This window comes from Gobius niger (assembly GCF_951799975.1).
Source record: "Gobius niger genome assembly, chromosome: 5".
Classification (NCBI taxonomy): Eukaryota; Metazoa; Chordata; class Actinopteri; order Gobiiformes; family Gobiidae; genus Gobius; species Gobius niger.
In genome coordinates, this window is record NC_136856.1 from 16,694,711 (window position 1) to 16,713,527 (window position 18,817).

Below are 18,817 nucleotides of genomic sequence, written 5' to 3' on the forward strand. Positions count from 1 at the left end.
TGAACCAATTAATAAATGTAAAAGTTTTTGAAGTAATAAACTTTCCTCAATGTTGATTTATAGATACATTTATATTCTAAGATTATTTAGCTTCCTTTGTCCCATTATCAGCCATCAATGCACTGACTGTCCTTGTGTAAAGAAAAATACTGAGAATGACAGGCCTTTATGCCAGTGTCTGAATCCTATAAGACCCACTGCCTTCGACACATTTTAAATCCATGTATGACTGTAATTGAAACAATCGACAGCCAAAACGGTCATGTGTGTAACATGAAAAGCCTTGGCCTGCTTTTGTGCTGCAAAGTAAGTTGGTAACATCCCTGCACGAACTGCAGAGGAAGCCACAGAGCCTACACATGAAAGTCTGCTTTGATAGAGCTCAAGTTAAAAATGGACCAACAGGGTGATTACTGGTTGGATAAGTCTTCATCCAAGCGTCATATGTCCGCACAGATGACTTCATTTTTAATGGTCTCCTCCTAATCTAACCAGGAAGAGATTATTATGGCACTATTCATTAGTGACTCTCAACACTGTTGAGCTGCTGTCTCGAACAGGTTATAGCTGCCAATTATTCAGTGAGCTTCATCCACTGTGATGTGCTTTTCCCCCCAATGTGTGTGTTGCTATAGTCCAGAGCTTGTAGTATTGACTGAGAGGAGCCACATGAAGAAAGAATTGTTACTTCTGTAGGGCATGAGGGTTTATTAATCAATTAATTTGTTTATTAATTAATTAATAGGTTGTAGATTAGCCTTAAAATTTAACGGGGCACCAGTTCGAAAAGCGAACAAAATAAAAGTAAGAATAGGAGGCTGAACTACAGATTTATCTGAAGGAAGTAAGGTATTTAACGTACACATTGACCCTTAGTCTGAAATAATAAACACAGACATTACCAAAGCAAACTGTGGTTTATGGAGGTTTAATGATCAAAATCAATTAACAGACGGCATTAAATATTAAAGTGCAAACAGGATAACCTAGAAGGCTAACAGGATGAATAATCAGATCAAATGTTCAAAAATTGTATCTGAAAGTCAGTAAGGTGGTTTGCATAGAAGTTATGTGAGTCTTTTTGCACCAACTGTGGTCCGGCGTTCCAAAGTCCTGGTGTCGGCCTTCTGGTCGTGGTCTCTCGGGTGGCGATCATGCAGGCGAGGCGCGGCCCTGTCTGCAGCTCCTCTGGGCCTTGGGCGTTTGGCTTGACCAGCTAGACTCACAACGGTTTCGCTGAAAGCTCAGCGATCAAAAATGTTGTTGTCTTGTAGGAAAAATGCAAATGTTCTTAAAAGAAGTAACAGATAGTTACAAATCACGTCAAATGACGGGCTCAAACTTAAAATTCTCGTGGTCCATCTGAGACAAAGAGAGGTCAGAGTTCAGCGAGGGATGCGCCATGTGCTTATCCTGCCGTCTTTCCTTCTCCTGTCCAACTCCAACTCTCACAAGAAATTGTTCTTTTTCCTCTTTCTCACATTTCTAGTTTTTTTTCTTCTTGCACCCTTCCTTTATACCGGGGGGGCGGCCCCTTTGTCTCCTCAGGACTGACCAATCGGTTCAGTCCGTAACCGGATATTATTGGGGCCCCAGGGGATGGGAGGAAGGCTGATCTTGGGAGAAAATTCAGGAAATACATTTCTATTGCGATAAACACATTAACAACTTCACAAACTTTCCAAATGCATTACCAACATTTCGACAGTATGTTTGTACATTGCATCTTTGTTGACCTGGGGAAGAATTCATCATTAGAACAGATTGGTTGAGTTCATTCTCACTGCTCATGAATTAACGAATTGGCTTATTACTCAAATCGGATGTTTGAGATTCAGTCTTTAGTCCAATTCGAAGGTCAATAAAGAGTTCTCATCTCTGGTTGTGAAGTCTAAAGGATAGATCGTCACAGTCTTTTGTCCTGAACTGCGTTTGATCTGATAAGCCATTCACAAGACAGGAAGTGAAGACATTCCGAGGCCATAAAATGGTCAGGGGTTTTGGAGTGGGGGTTTAGCTCATCTCTGGTATGTGGTAACCATGGCGAAGAGGGCAATAGGTCACCCACACACGCTACACTTCGACTGTGAGATTCAGGATATTTCTTTCGTGAAATTATTAAATTATCGTATTTATACATATCTAAGAACTTTATTGATCTTACAGTGGAGAAATTCATGATTTATTTATTCAGATTAACCAATCTGTATGTGCTGAAAAGTCTTCCTACTTTTTACACAGTACATTCACTAGAAAGGACGCGACAACAGAATATGTGATTAAGACTTTCTTCAAATTGAGACGATGATGATGATGGTCGCTGGTTTGAGACTGGGTGGGGGCACCGTCTCAGGTGTGTACCCAAGTCTTCAGGACCCCCCTCGGAACAGAAGAATCAAGAGTTGAAAGACAAAACGGACATGTAGAGAGGGACGGTGGGGTGGACAGTGGCTGATTAATTAAGGCTCCCGGATGCCAATCGGTGCCAAGTTCTCACTCACACGATGCATTCATTTGTATAGGCAAGGTGGGTGTTGCCCAAGGACACAACAGCATAACAGGTAATCATCTGAGCTGGACAGGGCTATTGATGAATTTGATTATTTAGATACTGTAGTCTTTATTAATTTTATTTTAATTTCGCTTATTGATGAAAGAAATTGCAGGTTTATCGCTTCATGTGACCTCTTTAAACTGCCGGTCACATCACAGGAGGTTCATGACCACACCCGTCAGATTCTGCCACACCTTTCTGGCCTGCTCTGTTTGTGGAACAAGAGGCTGGGGGCGATCCGTTGCAGCAGACCACAGCGCACTGTTCTATGCTTCTCAATAACACCAACAAGAAAGTGGCCGAGGGCACCTCAGTCCCGATAAATATGCATCAGAGCCTCAGAGAAGATGTGGTTATTTCCAACGTTTTGTGTGGGAGGTTAAATTTATATGCGTAATCCCAGTGCACTATATCAGTGCTCCTGGTCAAAATGAGGATGAATATTCACAGATGTAGCCACTTAAGCACACACAGCTAATCTTTGGGTATCTACTTGAAGTTTGCGGCTACAATTTCTCGGTCTGCTTCTCTACTGCTGCATGATGCAACTTCTGAGTGCATATTGGTGGATCCAGCCATACTAATATGGGTATATAACACTGCATGCTACAGCCCTGGGAAAACACAATAAGAGCATTTTAATTTTAGAATATAGAATTGAATTGTCACTAGGAGCTTTTTGGCTGTGTGGATCTTTTTTCCTTATTATGTCCATTTGTTTAGGATGCAACACGCCTATTCAGTCTGAAGATGTACACGTCTATTTTCCTTATAGGAAAGATTTTGTATAGTTAATATTATTATAATTGTGTATCCTTTCTGTTTTGTTCTTGGCACACTATTTGCTTGAAATACATGAATGAATGAATGAATGAATGAATGAATGAATGAATGAATGAAGTACTAATATTTTCGTAAAGGTTATCCGTATGACACAAAAACTGGCACTGAGTTACCAAATACGTATGGTTATGTAGAGTTTGTCAGAATATTAATGGTTCACTCTGTGACTCCTCATTTTACTGAGTATTGAACTTAAATACCTCTTACTGCTGCTGTCCCACAGGATCAGTCCCATTATTCTGCTCTGGGACATGGTGATGCCAATTAAGTCACTCACTCGGGCACACGCACACACACGCACGCTCGCATGCACTCACGCTCGCACACGCTCGCACACATGCACCTTGTCATAATTATATTGATTCTGACCAAGTACAAGAGCAGGTGTAAAATATTTACCTGCATTGATATAGTATTGGTAAAACAATGTTGAAAAGCAAACCAGTGCAAGAATGCATAGGAGCCTAAAACACAGTTTGGTCTGAGTGTGAATGAGTGAGTGAGTGAGAGGGAAGGGACTGAGACAGTGCTATAAAAAGTCCTAAAGCACCTCTGTCCGACACCCATGACAACAGTATTTTTTGTGGCCATACCGCCTTTGCTCTGCCCAATCCCGTCAGACCTGGGAAGCTAAGCAGGGAAGGGCCTGGTCGGTACTTGGATGGGAGACCGTTTGGGAACGCCAGGAAGCCTAGCGAATGGAGTGAGTGAGTGAGTGAGTGAGTGAGTGAGTGAGTGAGTGAGTGAGTGAGTGAGTGAGTGAGTGAGTGAGTGAGTGAGTGAGTGAGTGAGTGAGTGAGTGAGTGGTGCAGACTGGTTGCCTCGCTTCCGTCAGTCTACCCCAGGGCAGCTGTGGCTACACTAGTCGCTTACTACCACCGAGTATGAAGTGAACGAATAGTGCAATGTAAAGCGTCTTTGAGTGTCCAGAAAACCGCTACATAAAACCAATGCATTATTATTATAATATTGTTTTATTACCTTACTGAGTTCAACAGGATTTTTATGCACAAATTGTGAATTGCAATATACATACTAATTCACATTAGTCCACACTGGGGATAAATCCAAGTCAAAAGGCATTTTAATATGCACATGTTATACTGTACTGTATAGGCTAATTGTTCTTCACTTGTCAGCTTTATAAAGGTGAAGCCAATGGTCATTTTTTTTCTCTCTGATGAGGTATTTTTGGAGCTGTAGATATAAAATGTGAGGTTACCATGGAGATCATTAACACAAATAACAAAGTGAAAAGAGAAAAACAAGACTAATCAGATAAATGCTACTCACTGACTGCAGTCGTTAGTTTTGTGTCACGCAGAGACTATATTTACACTCTTGTCATGTCTTTGCTTGATAGAAACAACTGCCACCTTAGAAGTTATTTTAGATCTAAAAATGTACTTATATGAAATGAGCACAATGCTCCTGATTTTTTTGTTTGCAAATGAAAAAAAAAGTTTAAACTGTTTATTGTGGCACAAACTCATTTCTAACTTTCTTAGCACATTTCTAACATCACAGTTCTTTCTCAGGGATGAGTTTATAAGCACTTTTTTTTTTATCTTTCAGGGGGCAACATTGACAACGTGCCTGCTAGCTCATGACAAATAAGAAGGCTTTATAAGAAATGACAAAATGTATGCTTTTGCAATATACAGTAATGAAGAACATTGCTCTTGTTTAAACTAACTAACTTAAACTAAATTGTACACTCACTCAAATGCTGCTCACTGTAAATGGCTTTGCGACACGGCATCTCGCAAACACACTCAAGTAATCATAGAAAATAGACTATAATTAAACAAAAGCCTCCACTGTATCTTGGCTTTCACTTATTGACAAGAGACCAGTCAAAAGTCATACGTCCCCAGGGCCTCTTTTCACGCTACTTAAAAATTAATTGAAAAATCATTAATGCAAATGACCATGCTACCCTGACCAGTATGTGCAGGTTGTAAAATATTGCATTGAATGCCCCAAGTTTTTCCGCAACCATGACCAGACATATCAATCATACACCAGACCAGCATCACAGGCACTGGAGGCAAGGTGGGTGAAGTGTAATGCCCGGGGACAGAACAGCAATACACTAGCTGGAGTTGGAATTGAACCACTAACTTTTCGAAATAAGTGAGCGAATGCTTCCTAATCATTTGGGAGGTTAGCAGCTTAATGATTGGTTAACCCATTAAATTAGGGGAAATCCACTAAATTAAAATGTTGGTCTGAACTCATTCCTAACTTCCCTAACATATTTGTATCATCTCAATTCCTAACAGGGACGAGTTCATAAGTACCTTTCACAACTTGCAGGATCACTTTTCAGAGTGACTTTCACAGACATGCTACCCTGCAAGTTCATGAAAAATACATTTTTTTGATGAGGAAATTTGTCTTGGGCTCATTGCCCGCAGCTGTCACACATACAGTACAACCATTCATATAAAACAATTCAGTAAGTCAGTGCAACCAGTACATCACAATAAAACATTTAAGTTCATCTTAGTTCTGACGCCTCTTCACCTGCTCTTTATCCTTCAGTTTATTTAGAAGAGACACAGAGTTGGGGAGAGATGAGAGCTTGTATCTGTTGCTCTCTTATAAATAGGACAAAACAAATGTTTTCCTTTAAGGATTGTTCACTACTGGGAATAATAATAATAATAATAATAATAATAATAATAATAATAATAATAATAATAATAATAATAATAATAATAATAATAATAAAATAGTGGAATAGTGCCTTTAACTTTGTCGCCTTTTTTCCTTTAACTTTGTCGCCTTTTTTCTTTCCCTTTTCAGCTGCTTTGTTTGGTTGGTTGTTTTTTTTAATCGCATGTTAAGTGAGTCCCAACAGGTAATTGTCTTTTGGGTATTTTGTTTACTTGCCTGTATGTTTCCTAGTTGAGTGTATCCAGTGACGTAGATTGGCCAGGAGTGGACACGGGGCTCCAGTAGTTAAAATAGAGCAGACAAAGTGTCCAAATGTTGCCTGCATGGGTGTGAAGTGCGAAGAGCAAGCTTACCACCCCGCACAAACAAACACGAGCAACCTATTCATTATTCATGTCATTGCAGCTGCCCTGTTATGATACAGTGCTATTCGGTGTGGGCTCCATACCTGATTTGCTCAACGCGTCGTCCATCATGAGCAAACGCCAGCGTGCCCTGCGTCGGCTGTGCGCGCGCTCATAGGTCCAAAAGGAGAAGAAACGAAAAGGAGAGAGCAGCATAGAGCGCGCCTACGAGACTGCGCGCCGGGGAGGAGAGGTCCAGCGGCATACAAAAAAAAAAAAAAAAAAAAAAAAAAATAGAAAGGAAAATACTCCGCGACAATGGCAACATCAAGCCGCTCGTAACAGAAAGACGAGGCCAGGAGGCGGCGCGAACTGGGAGCGTGACAACCAGGCGACGGCACGAGAAAAGTGGCGACGCTAGGACATGCGGACTGCCCCGTAGAGCGTTTCCTGGAATACGAATCGGCCCGTAATTGAAAATGGAGCGGCGGGGGAGAGGAGCGTCGCGCTGTCTCCATCACTGAGAGGCGCGTCCACCTGCTCTTTTCTGGAGGCCAGGCCCGGGCTGCTACCGCTGCTGCTGTAGCGGTGGCGGGGAGGGCGGGGGGTTAACATGCAGGGGAAGTGTTTGCATTTCGGGGGAAAAAAGACGCATCTCCGAGACTGTCCAAAAAGCTGCTGAGAAGGATCCCATTGCGACGAGGGGAGAGGAGGGGGGAAAAAACATCGCATTTTGGACGCACACGCACTGGAGGTAAGCTGCCATACTGTCCTGCTATTTGAGCCTGTGTGTGTCAATATGAGCTCAGATCTATTATCCATGACAGCCTAATGTCTACCCATTGCTTAATATCACGCATTTTCATCACATCGGACATGTATTCCTCCGCACGCACAAGCATGCGGTGTAGTAGCAGCTCTAGCCTTCCTCTTTGGGACAGCTGTTGTAGCCAATTCATTCGTCTCTGCTCCATCGATTAGTCTCTCCCTGCAACAGCCACAATAGGCTACAAGCTTTAAACTCATAAATAGTGCCCAAGTGCACGTGCCACGCGTGGTCGCCTGCTGATGCCAGTCATGGCCCGAATGTTGTGTCTTGGAGATTGGCCTGTGGATGTCATTTTGAATCAGTGCTGTGCACCCTGAGCAAAGCTGCTCAGGGTGAATAGCATGGGAATAATCTATAACCTAAACTGATGAATGATTCATGAATGGGCCATTGAAACCCAATGGGATAACACATCATCTACAGCTATAGCTAGGCCCCTCCACGGTGATAAGGCTAATAAATGATTCATATACAGTTTATAAGCACAAAGTCCTTAAATTGGTCCAAGCATCCTGACGGCAGAGGACACCCCGGTGCAGCAAGGCGTGAGAGAATGGCTGCACTGTGAGGTCACTGGTTCAGTAGCTTAGTGTGTCTCTGCTCCAGTTAAAGATGCTTTCTGACAGATGTTTACTGGATATCCCAGACACCTACACTGCAGCCCAGACAAGTCAGTGCTATCGAAATAATGAGCTGTAGCCTGCAGACCTGGAAACCTATGTCCTCACTTTGTGGAGGTGTTAGACTTACTTATTGTGTTTGAATTAAAGTGAGAGTTTTGTTGGATTCATGTTAAAGTTGATGTTTAACAAGAAGTGTGTTTGACATCTTTGTGTTTTTTCCCCCAGACCAGAGCGTGCTCTCTTGGTTGTATTTTAGTGTTTCAGCTTTGTCCTTGCACATTTATACACCACAAGGAAGCAATTACAAAGAGTGTTAGATCATGATGCAAACGATATCTCTGAGTACATTCTTCTGCCATTGGCCACTTGAAGCAGCACTGCATTCTTTTATTGCTGTATCTCTGTCACATCTCCAGGTCCGTCCCTATTGCTTTATGCTTAAATGCTGATCTCCATTCTGATTAAATTGGGTGAGAAATTTGACACTGGGGCTCTCTTCCACATTACCAGACAACACTGGCCAGTTTTATTTTTTATATACAGTTGATGTGTGTCTAATGCTATCTGGGTGTTATGTTGCAGCAGGGAAACGAGCATCTTGTGGAGGCTCTTATCTTCTCGGGCCCATGTGTGCTCAGTGGCCTCTCCACAGCCTTAGGCTTCCTCCATGAAAGCTCATAGGAGAGACTCTCAGTTATGCCAAATAAACAATCATCATCAATCACTCTTTTGACAAGTGATTGCTTTGTTATTTATATATGGTAATCATCTTTGTGGATCAATATTTTAAATCAGTTTTGCCGCGTACCTGCATTTGTTGTGAAGTGTAATTCCCAAATGGCACAGATCTTGTTAGCTGTTACGAAGGTCTAAAGTGAAGTAGGATGAATGTTGCAATATTAAAGTAATGTTTCGATTTATTACGTTAGCCTTTGTTGCGCTCAAAATTGAATAATGATCCATTCCAATTTGTTTTGCAACAGTTTTACAGCTTTGTTGTTTTGAAATATTGTATATTTTTTTCAAACGTTAGTAAAGGTTTTGTACTGAGCCTCAAAAACAATGTTTGGTCGTTGTTGTTTTTTATAAATTCAATATCCACAATACAAAAACAAAATTCCATTGCGGGACGAAGAGTTTTTTTTTTCTTGAAGACAAACATACCACGGTCAGCCAAGTTTTTACTTTTTCTGTCAAGTCTAGAAACCTTGATTGAAACACATGCAAACACAAGCAGAATATTTTCCTAACATGCAGCTGTAGTTGTTGATTTGGCTTCAGTGGGGCATAGAGACCTGCATAAGAGCCATGACACGCTGGTATAGTCACTCTTCTCAATGCTGTAATTAAAGGCAGAGGTATGTCCAAGGGAGACGGCCGGGCCCTGATTGCTTTTCATGGCTATGAGGAGAGAGAGCTGCAGCGTGTCCTAAGGGACTGAGGCACCGCTGCTGCTGCTGAGCTCTTTGCTGCCTGCTATGCCTCCCAGACAGGAGCTGTTCAAGAAAAGACACACACGTTTGTGCTCACATACACCGCCAGCCGCTAGACATGCACTGGGCTGAGGCAGGCAAAAAAATATTACATCTGTAGCTGACAGGCAAACTGTGCTAATCTACTCAATAGAGTGGCCCTGTTTGGGGGAAATGTGTGTCAGTTTGAGGCGAGAGGCGCTGAGGCAAAACTGTTACAGCTCAGTCAGTAATGAATTAGAAACAGAGCAATCAACGAGACATCAGGAGCATCCTCAGTCAGTCCTGTTCACTGGAGATGCAGTGCCTTCAGCCAAAAAAGAGAAGGGTCAGTAATAGAATGTACATTTTTGCAAAGAGTTTGCCAGTTTCCATTTTGTTGTAAATTTTATAACAATGTCTAAAACAAATAGATGGTAAGCTCACAGTGTAAGCCAAGGCAGTTTATATTCACATTCACATTGCTGACAATGCCATTATGCTTTGCACTTGTAAAAAAACAAACATTGTTGTTATTTAAATGCGCAATATAAATAACGTGGATAGTACTGGACAATGTCTATTTGTTTATTGTATTTGTTTAAAAGATTCAAATGTTACAATAAGCTCACAGTCATGATGTTTTTATTTATTTTACTTATCTTACAGAGATTTAGAATGAATACATTTGGAGAGTCTCTGTATAAGATACCTCTAGTTACTTTTACTTGATTGCATATTTCTTGTCTATTTGTGAGCTGATGTAACAAGTGGATTTCTCCATTGTGAGATCAATTACATCTTATCTTATCTGTTTAAGAGACTATCTGTTATTCAGGCCTTGTCATATAGTGTGTGCAATTGTAGTTGCAAATGCAATGGACATGATCGTGGTCATTCGTACTGTTTCAAAACATGAATTTATTTGAATCAACAAAATCAACATTTTGAGCAATGATAGTAGAGCCAGAAGTTCAGTTCAAAAAGTTCTTCAAAAAGAGTATCCTGTGTTGCAGTTCACTGAGCTGAGGGAATGTTGTTGTGCATGGTCTACCTTGTTGTACTAAATCCACACAACCATTTTTTGGGTATGTCAAAAAAAGAGCTTAATGTTTAAAACTTTATTAAACAGATATAATATATAACATATAATCAGGATAGGATCCAAGAAAACTCTCATTTATGGCAGCTGTCGGGCTCTAGCAGGAAACCGAACTGCTAGGAAGTTGCCGTAGATTCATTAAAAAAAGGTAATCCCAGTAGATGTTATTCAAAGTCCTTGTAAGTATGTTTTTCTTCTGAATTAGTGGTGCTAGGATAATGAAAGTGATGCATCAGGACTTTCTACCGTTAACAAATAAAAGTCCAATTACAGCGAGGCCTATTAACGCTCTTTTCCCACAGTGTATTTGATCTGGCTGTGTGTAGGTTGGTGGCCGCTGGGACCACGAGTATACGCTGGCTGCACGTTCATAACTCATTTCCTGCCCCCACAGATCCTTCTATTGCAGATGAATAGATAATGTGAAATTTCCACCTGGTTCGCCGGGCCTTCCTTTGGTATACTTAACTCTTGTTGCAATAGGTTGTGTTCACTATGTTCTTTAATTCAATATCCCAATTCGAGATGATGTGCATGAGCCTATGCATCTCTATGGGAGATTATTTGTTTTTCGAAAATCCACATATGCTCAGCCATATTAAGGCTGCCCAATAAATTGCCAATTGTTATTTGCTGTATTAGCTGATGCAATATCCTTTTGCAAGAAGCTACAATGCATCACAAATTCGTTTTTTCATTTGACATTCACACTGTTGCTAACTGCTAACACGGTACACACCGAACACATCTTCCGTTTTGGTTCATGTGAATAGGTCCTAACGCTTCCCTGAATTCTCACGTGATCTGAATTGGCACAGTTTTCAGTGAGTTGCTTTTCCTAAAATGTTTTGATGGTCTGTCTTTTGAACATTAGTTGAATCAATGTAACACGGAGGAAAAACTGCAGTTTATTATAAACTATGTGTGGGCTACAGTGATGAAAGCAGAGACGTTTTGTTGCATTGCTTGAAAATTCAAAACAAAATCTTTTTAAATGGTAAAAAGTCCTGCAAATGGCGTCGAAAAGTGGAAAATGACTGAAACTGTAGAACTACAGGATGTTTTTTTTTTATTGTTTGTTCAAATAGGAGCCACAGCTTGTGTGGTTCCTCCTGGCATGTTAAAAGAGGATCCTGCAGCTATACCAGTAGCAGTCACGCAAACACAACCTATTCTTCATATTGCTTGTGTAAATTTGAGAAGAAAGCTACATTTGTGGAGACTTAATGCAGTGAACTCAGGTGTGCAGACATGTGCGGTGTGAAAGTTGCATTTTCACAAGCTATATGACAGGGTAAGTTAATTGGTTTTGCACACTACGCTCCCCTCATGTATTTGTCTCTTTATAATGACATACATTGGCTGAAACATCTTTGTTATATAACTTTACTATTAGACCCAGTGGCCTGAATGTGTTTTTATTTGTTGTATTTTAGCCCAGGGATGTCCAGTAAATTGGAACCTTCATTAGCCTTATCTTTCATTTGTGGTGTAGAGGGATAGGGGGAAGGGATCTGAATAAAAAGGAGGCGGGAGGTGAGGAGAAAGAGAAGGCAAATTATATCGTGAGGCATTAGGAAATCTGTAATTGTCATGAAGCTTGAGCCTATAGGGCTGCAGAGTGTTATTATTACACAACAAAACTCACATACCAGAAATCGCAGTATTGTCTGAACTGTTTTTCCTGTGACCCCTGATTATCACTGGCTTAGATGTCACTGTACTCGTTCATGGTTGATGAAACTCTAATATAATTTTGTTGTTTTAATAACCAGCACAATAAATAACTGAATCTGATTCTGGTTTTGCTTCAATCCACTAAGGACTTGAGTACTATTAAACCATAGTTCGATTTCCTTTTTTCTGCTATCTGTTTGTCATTAAGAGTGATCTTTCGTTGCATCTTGAGCTGTGAAGCTAAAATATTTCGAATCAAACTGATTGCAGATTGCAAACATCGGCATGGTGCTTTTTTATTGACAGGTTTGGTCAATCCTGTGGTAGTAGCTCATTAAAATTGAATGCATTTAATCATTAAATGGACATTTTATTGCGTTATATAGTACTGGAGTAACGAACCTCTTAATGTTTATGAACCATATTAGTAAAAGCCATATTTATTTGATTTTAGTATGAGAAATAAAGTTGAGATTGATCATGTTATGATTTTCTTATCGCTGTCTCACTGGCACTGCTCATTCTTCTAACATTATGCACCTTTAATGATGCATTGAAAGACTTGAAGGATAGCAGATGCACATAGTGTGGGGGGTTGCTTGCTGCCCATAGGAACAAACAGACGCCCCTCACATGGACAGTGTTGGCTGTAATGGGAGAAAAGCTGCACCTTTCATTTCCTAAACGCTGTTTTGTTTGTGCACCACTTAACAAGCCACCAGTGCTTTGGAAAAGAACCACGCTTTATTTGCTGCTCTACATAATTACCGCACATTCAAGACCGCCACGTTTGCTAAACATTGTTATGAATTTATGCGTAGAAAAATAAGACAGACCCAAGCGTACATTTTTTCACCTTGTAAAAGTCAAGTGATTAAAAGGCTTAATCTGACCATGTTTTGTGACGTTGCCCACAATTTGTCCTGGTTTGACTGTGTGGCTGTTTGCGGATGCCGTCTTATTTGTCCTCTAATCAAACATTAGTGATAATTGAATTTAATAGTTGTTTTATCACATGCTAAAGCTGCTACAGAGGCAGGATCACCGCCTGTTGAGCAGCTGCAATCGCCTTTCTGTCATATGCAGTCTTCACTTCCATTTACTATCACCCGCCAGAGGCAAAATATAACTCATGCACGACACAGAGGAGCGCAGGTGAAATGAGAAATGTTTTTGAATACCTTAACACATAATCTGTATGGGGTTGCATGCATGAATTTCAAGTTGGTTTTGTGACCCTGATCTGTTGGATGATGTAGCTGATGATAGAACAGCATGACTGCCATTCTACTACGGCTAATAATTATAATCATTCACAGCCAGTGGTCCTTGTCACCGGAGTGGGTCACAATGGAAATAATAATTAGGACTTCTCATTTCACATGCATCACAGACAGAGCATCGAGAGTGCACTGTCGAGCTTTGACTTCAGGGACCTGTTTATGCGTCGTGATAGAGAGGTGGTGCAGTGCGCATGCCAGGCCAGTGGGGGCATTGTAATTACCATAAACTGATGGAAAGTAAATTACTTTTAATAATTTAACAATTGAGGACTTGATTGCGAACTGAAAATTAAATAATGTATTATTATTTAACCAAAAATCTTAAATGCAAATCCCTAGAGGTTCAGGAATATTTTTCTTCATAGGGAATTTGAAAAACATTAATATTAAGAGCGAGGTGAATCAGCTTTGTGCTGCTAACGACTGACCATAGTATATATAAGGTTGCCTGGCCTGCCAAACTATATGCTTTTTCAAAGGTATGTAGTCTGGGAGCGAGTGTGATTTCAGCGATTTCCTGGTGGGCGTGATTGACAGACGGGATCAACCAATTAGAGAAAAGCTGGATATGACGCATGAACAAGCATCAGGAAGCCTTTCCAAAAACGTCCTATTTCATGAGGAATCCTTCCAACGCTGTTTCCTGCTCCGGTTTCAGGGATTTTTTATTTTCCAAATTATTTATAACAGACAAAAAAGCAGGAGAAAACAGTGCATCAGTCGCTGCGCTGCCATCTTTAATGTTTTGGAAGAGTGTGGTGACGGCTTCCGTCTCTTGGAGGATGAACTCCTGCCTCTCGGTCCTCGTGGTCCGATAGTGGTAAAATCGGGAAATGGTTGGCTGCCAGCAGCTGCCCAGATTGTTCTTCTTTTGAACAGAAAGGAGGAGCGTCTGGCTAGCCAGAGAATATACTATATGGTATATACTATATCTTTTTTTTGTTTTTGTTGGTAGGCTTTATTTTTTTGCAGTGGTGAAAAGTGGTAAGAGAATTCAGCAAATCAGGTTTGGACTCGAACCCACAGAATAGTGTTCCACCATCTGTGCAGCAGCCTTAACTGCTGACTACTTGACAATAAGATGCACATGACAATTTCAAATGGAAGAAGAGCCCATGTACTTGAAAATACGGTGAAATGCTTCTATGAACTTTGATCTTTTGCTTCAGATAAATCTTTAAAATTGTGTTTTTGTGAAGAATAAAAGAGAAATTTACTCCTGGAAACAGGTGGCAGGACTGATGAGCTCTATTTTGTGTTTTTTGGTTTGTATGTTTGTGGTCACAAAACGTCTGGTTCATATTTTACCAAATACCTTATTTGTTTCCCGAGACTTTTCATTTTATCGCGTAATGAACCGTTTTCATTTCTCTCAGTTAAGTTATTTTTTCTTATTGTTTCACATACAACACGATCAACAGAATTGCTTTGATTCTGAATCTTTGTCCTTCATTGTAGTTATTTGTGTGTGTGATCATTTTTATTTTGTGATTCAAAGTCACATTTTTCATTCACTCTCCAGCTATCCTGAGCTAGACAGCAGTGCAGCTGCCAGTCTAGTCTGCGTGACCAGAACTGGGCTCGAACATGCAATCTTTGTATCCGTGAGTGATCGCTCTCACTGCTGAGGTACTGCCTCCCCAATAACACAACACTGATTCGAAAACTTCCTTGCCCTTTTGATAAAAAAAATCCTGTAACTTTGTGCTGGTTTCGATGCCACAGTTGCCAGGTCTGCGTTTGCTTTTAAGCCTCTCAGTACCAAATTACAAGGTTCCCAAACATTTTTCACCTCACTTTCTCTCTCTCCACACTTTTAACCCATTTCCCTAAGTCATCATTCAGCGGCTGTGTCAGAAACAGTGTGCTTCTATCTCTCAGTGAAACGCAGCGCACAGGCCTCAGATGTGCACCTCAGCGTAGCCGCAGACGATAAAAGAGCTAAATCATCACTTAGTCACACAAAGCCGCAGAGAGTATTTTGTATACGGTCGGATTCTCAGAGATCTGGATTTGCTGAATAATTCTCCCCTCTGTAGGTTGGATTGAAGAAGCATTTTAAAACTCACGGACTTGCAGAATTGTACTTATTCAACAGAATGAAAAATTAACTGATTTAGGGCTTGCCGTCACTCGTCTAATCTACAGATAAGAAAAAAAAAAAACTCAAAATAATGCTACAGCTTTGCCCTGTACTATACGCCAACTTGACATCCTTTAAAACTTGTATATTCTTTAACCTCTTACCCCAGTGCATTTTCTCCAGTTCAGCTTTTCCCAAATCAGAGCAACAGTCCCTCATTTGAAAGCTAAGCCCTACAAAACTGATCCTAACTTTTTTGTCGCAAATTGGCACCGCTTTTTTGGTCACATTTTTGAAGCGTTTATGATGTGTTTTTGTTGCCTTTTCATCATTTTCTTTGTTGCTTTTTTGTCTTGGTTTCGCCACATTTTTGTCACTTCTTGTAGCTTCTTTTGTCGCCTTTTTGTTGTATTATTGGATCTTTTCTGGCACGTTTTTGTCGCTCTTTTATTGCTTCTTTGTCACTTCTTTGTTGGATTTTTTGTCACATTTTGTCACTTTTTTGTTTGCGTTTTCATCCTAGTTTTTGCTGCTTTTTTTTCAAGCAGCTTTTAGATTTGGGTAATGCCTACCTGGAGAAAATATACTTGTTCAGGTGGGGGTTAAGCGGTTAAACATAGGCAGCAGTTTCGATTCGACATATCAAAATAACGTCAACTGTAACTTACATATTTTACACATCATTTTGTAATTATTTGGGCCACTGCTTTGCACATTTCTTTAAGTGAAAGTAACATTATTCTTGTTCTGTCTCACCTGCTCGTCGACAAAGTGCCCATGACTGTTGACTCTGTGCACTATTTGGGATTTGAGCGTGGCGTATTTTTGCAGGTAATTCCATGGAGGGGGAGTCTCTGTCAGAATGCGCGCTGGCGTGAAGCCGCCGTGCATACAGTACAGCCAGATGATCCAACGGCTTTAAGCTCAGTATCAAAGATGTAGCTGCTGCAGTGGAGGGTCTTTGAAGAGGCCTGTTTGCTCAGTGTGTGTGTGTGTGTGTGTGTGTGTGTGTGCGCGCACACTTATTACGTCTATTTATTACTCTGGGAAGGCGCTCATCTCTAGTCACTTGTGGGGACTATTGGGACCCGTCATATGTTTGCATTATATACAATAGCAACATTATAAATTCAGATGCAAGGGTTGGTGCTGTTGTGTTGCTGTTAATATTAATTCCCCCCCCTAACATGAATATATTTATATATTGTGACCACATGGCCCATTCCTGTTGGGCGTTAGAGAAGCAATACACCCTGAACAGTGGCCAGTAAATCTCACCCACATAGGTACCATTTAGATTCATAACAAAAGACGTTGCAATCCCTTGGTAACTATAAAGGTCATGGTGCTGAAGCAAACTGAATCTACTTTTAGTTTCAACTTTCTTAAAGCTGCCTATGTCGGGAACAATCCATTACAAATCATATGTTCGTCATCATGCCAGCAATACCAATAACATGCTCGTAAGGATCTGCTACAGTTGCTGACAATGTTAACTGTGCAGTGGATTTCCATAATAAAGCATTTGGAACAGGACTACACATAATACTAAAGGTCGACCGATATGGGGGGGTTTTCAAAGATATTTTTGACAGATATTTTTGGCAGATTATTCCAAATGTCTGGTCTATAATCCTGTAAAAACAAATACTTGGCCGCTCCAGCACTGGCCGATTTTATTTTATTACTTTAGGTGATCCAATCATAGTTTCTGTCCCAGCTTTGATTAGTTGTTGTTAGCATTAGCATATTGTTCTTAGCTGCGGCATTGTGCACGGCAATCAAAAATACAATAGTGGAGGTTAAAACTAACTCAGCTCAGGTTAAATTCTCCAGATTCTGCACTTCAAAATGACATGCAGCATGTCCATATTGATGGAGCGATGCTTGTGTTTAACAAACTTGAAGCTAACCAGTTTTCATTGTGATGTTTCTCACCTCCCCGAGGCGTAGGGAGTTGGGAGGACTTGATTTAAAGCCCTGACTTTCTCTTTCCAATGAAAAAACGGGAAGTCTCTATCATTTTCAGTCCTGGAAATATCCGGGTTTTTTTTCCGACTCTAGATCGGCCGATAGCCGATATTGTAAAATCCCCAAATATCGGCCTGATATATTTAAACCATATATTTTTGCTTCCAAAGCAATAGCATCGCTATAGAGACAAAAGTACTGCACAATCAGAAGACGACGTCAATTTTGAATTTCACCAAACTTTATTTTAGGTTCGCTGTGGTTGTAAGTCTACAGCGAGGTCCAACGACAACCAAATAGTTGCCTGTCTTCAAAGCAGCCTCTGAAATTGTTTATACCAGCCTGATTTTCTGACCTACAAGAAACAATAGCAGCAACAATAGCAGCGTGTGTCTCTTGTACCCTTTTCTCACAAATCTGCCTACAACTGTTAAGACTGTGTCATGAATGCAGTGACAGCTTGCCAAGAGTGAGAAACACAAGTGTGTGTGCGTGTGTGTGCGTGTGTGTGTGTGCGTGCGTGTGGGTGTGTGTGTGTGTGCGTGTGTGCGTGCGTGTGTGTGTGCGTGTGTGCGTGTGTGCTTGCGTGTGTGTGTGTGTGCGTGTGCGTGTGTGTGTGTGTGTGTGCGTGTGTGTGTCAGTGTGAGCTCCTGCTTATTTGGACCCCAGAGCTTTATGTGGGCATTAAGTTTGTTTTTGTGTATTCATGAGTCAATCTGCATTCTTGGATGAATTATCTTGGTGGCTCTTGTACACAAAAGGAAAAAAATGCAGCTATTAGGAAAAGCTCTGAATAGTACATTCTGCGCACATATCTAAAATGACTAATATCTCAGATTAATGTGAGTTCTGTTCGCTGACAATAATATTGAATTCTTACCCAGGTAGGAATTGGCAAAACAGAATGTGCACAGAACCGTGAGTATTTAGAAGATGTACGCATCTGTTCACGGATCACCGAAAATATGAGAGCTTGTGTTGTGTGGAGGATACTAGGTGGGACTTATTCGGAGTACACCCTGGACCACCATCAACCAACCACTCACACTACATCCACACAGGCACGGTGGATGAAATGTCTTGCCCAAGGACACAGCGACAGTCTGCACCTGTGGGAGCTGGGATTTGAACTGCCAGACATCTGTGTCTGGCAGTGTGAAATTTAACAACATATTTTTTATTTAGTTTCAGTCTATTGTTTAAAATGTATTTTAATTTTAGTCGAGATTTAGTAAAAAGATTTGACTAAATTTAAGATGAATTTAGTCGACTTTGCATTTATAACATTTATTACAGTCATATTTAATCCAGGTCCCCTGCTTCACGGAGCTTCTCCCACATGAACAAAGCTCAGAGCTGTTAGCATCTAAATGAT

At 40.7% G+C, this 18,817-nt stretch overlaps 1 protein-coding gene across 1 annotated transcript in view; it reads left to right on the forward strand.

Moving 5' to 3' along the window:
• Positions 1-6,543: 6,543 nt before the first annotated feature.
• Positions 6,544-18,817, forward strand: part of nexmifb (neurite extension and migration factor b) — a 55,666-nt gene continuing 43,392 nt past the window's right edge. The window contains exon 1 of the mRNA XM_079557341.1: positions 6,544-7,177. The gene's annotated coding sequence lies outside the window, so the exon portion shown is untranslated. The remainder of the gene's footprint in view (positions 7,178-18,817) is intronic.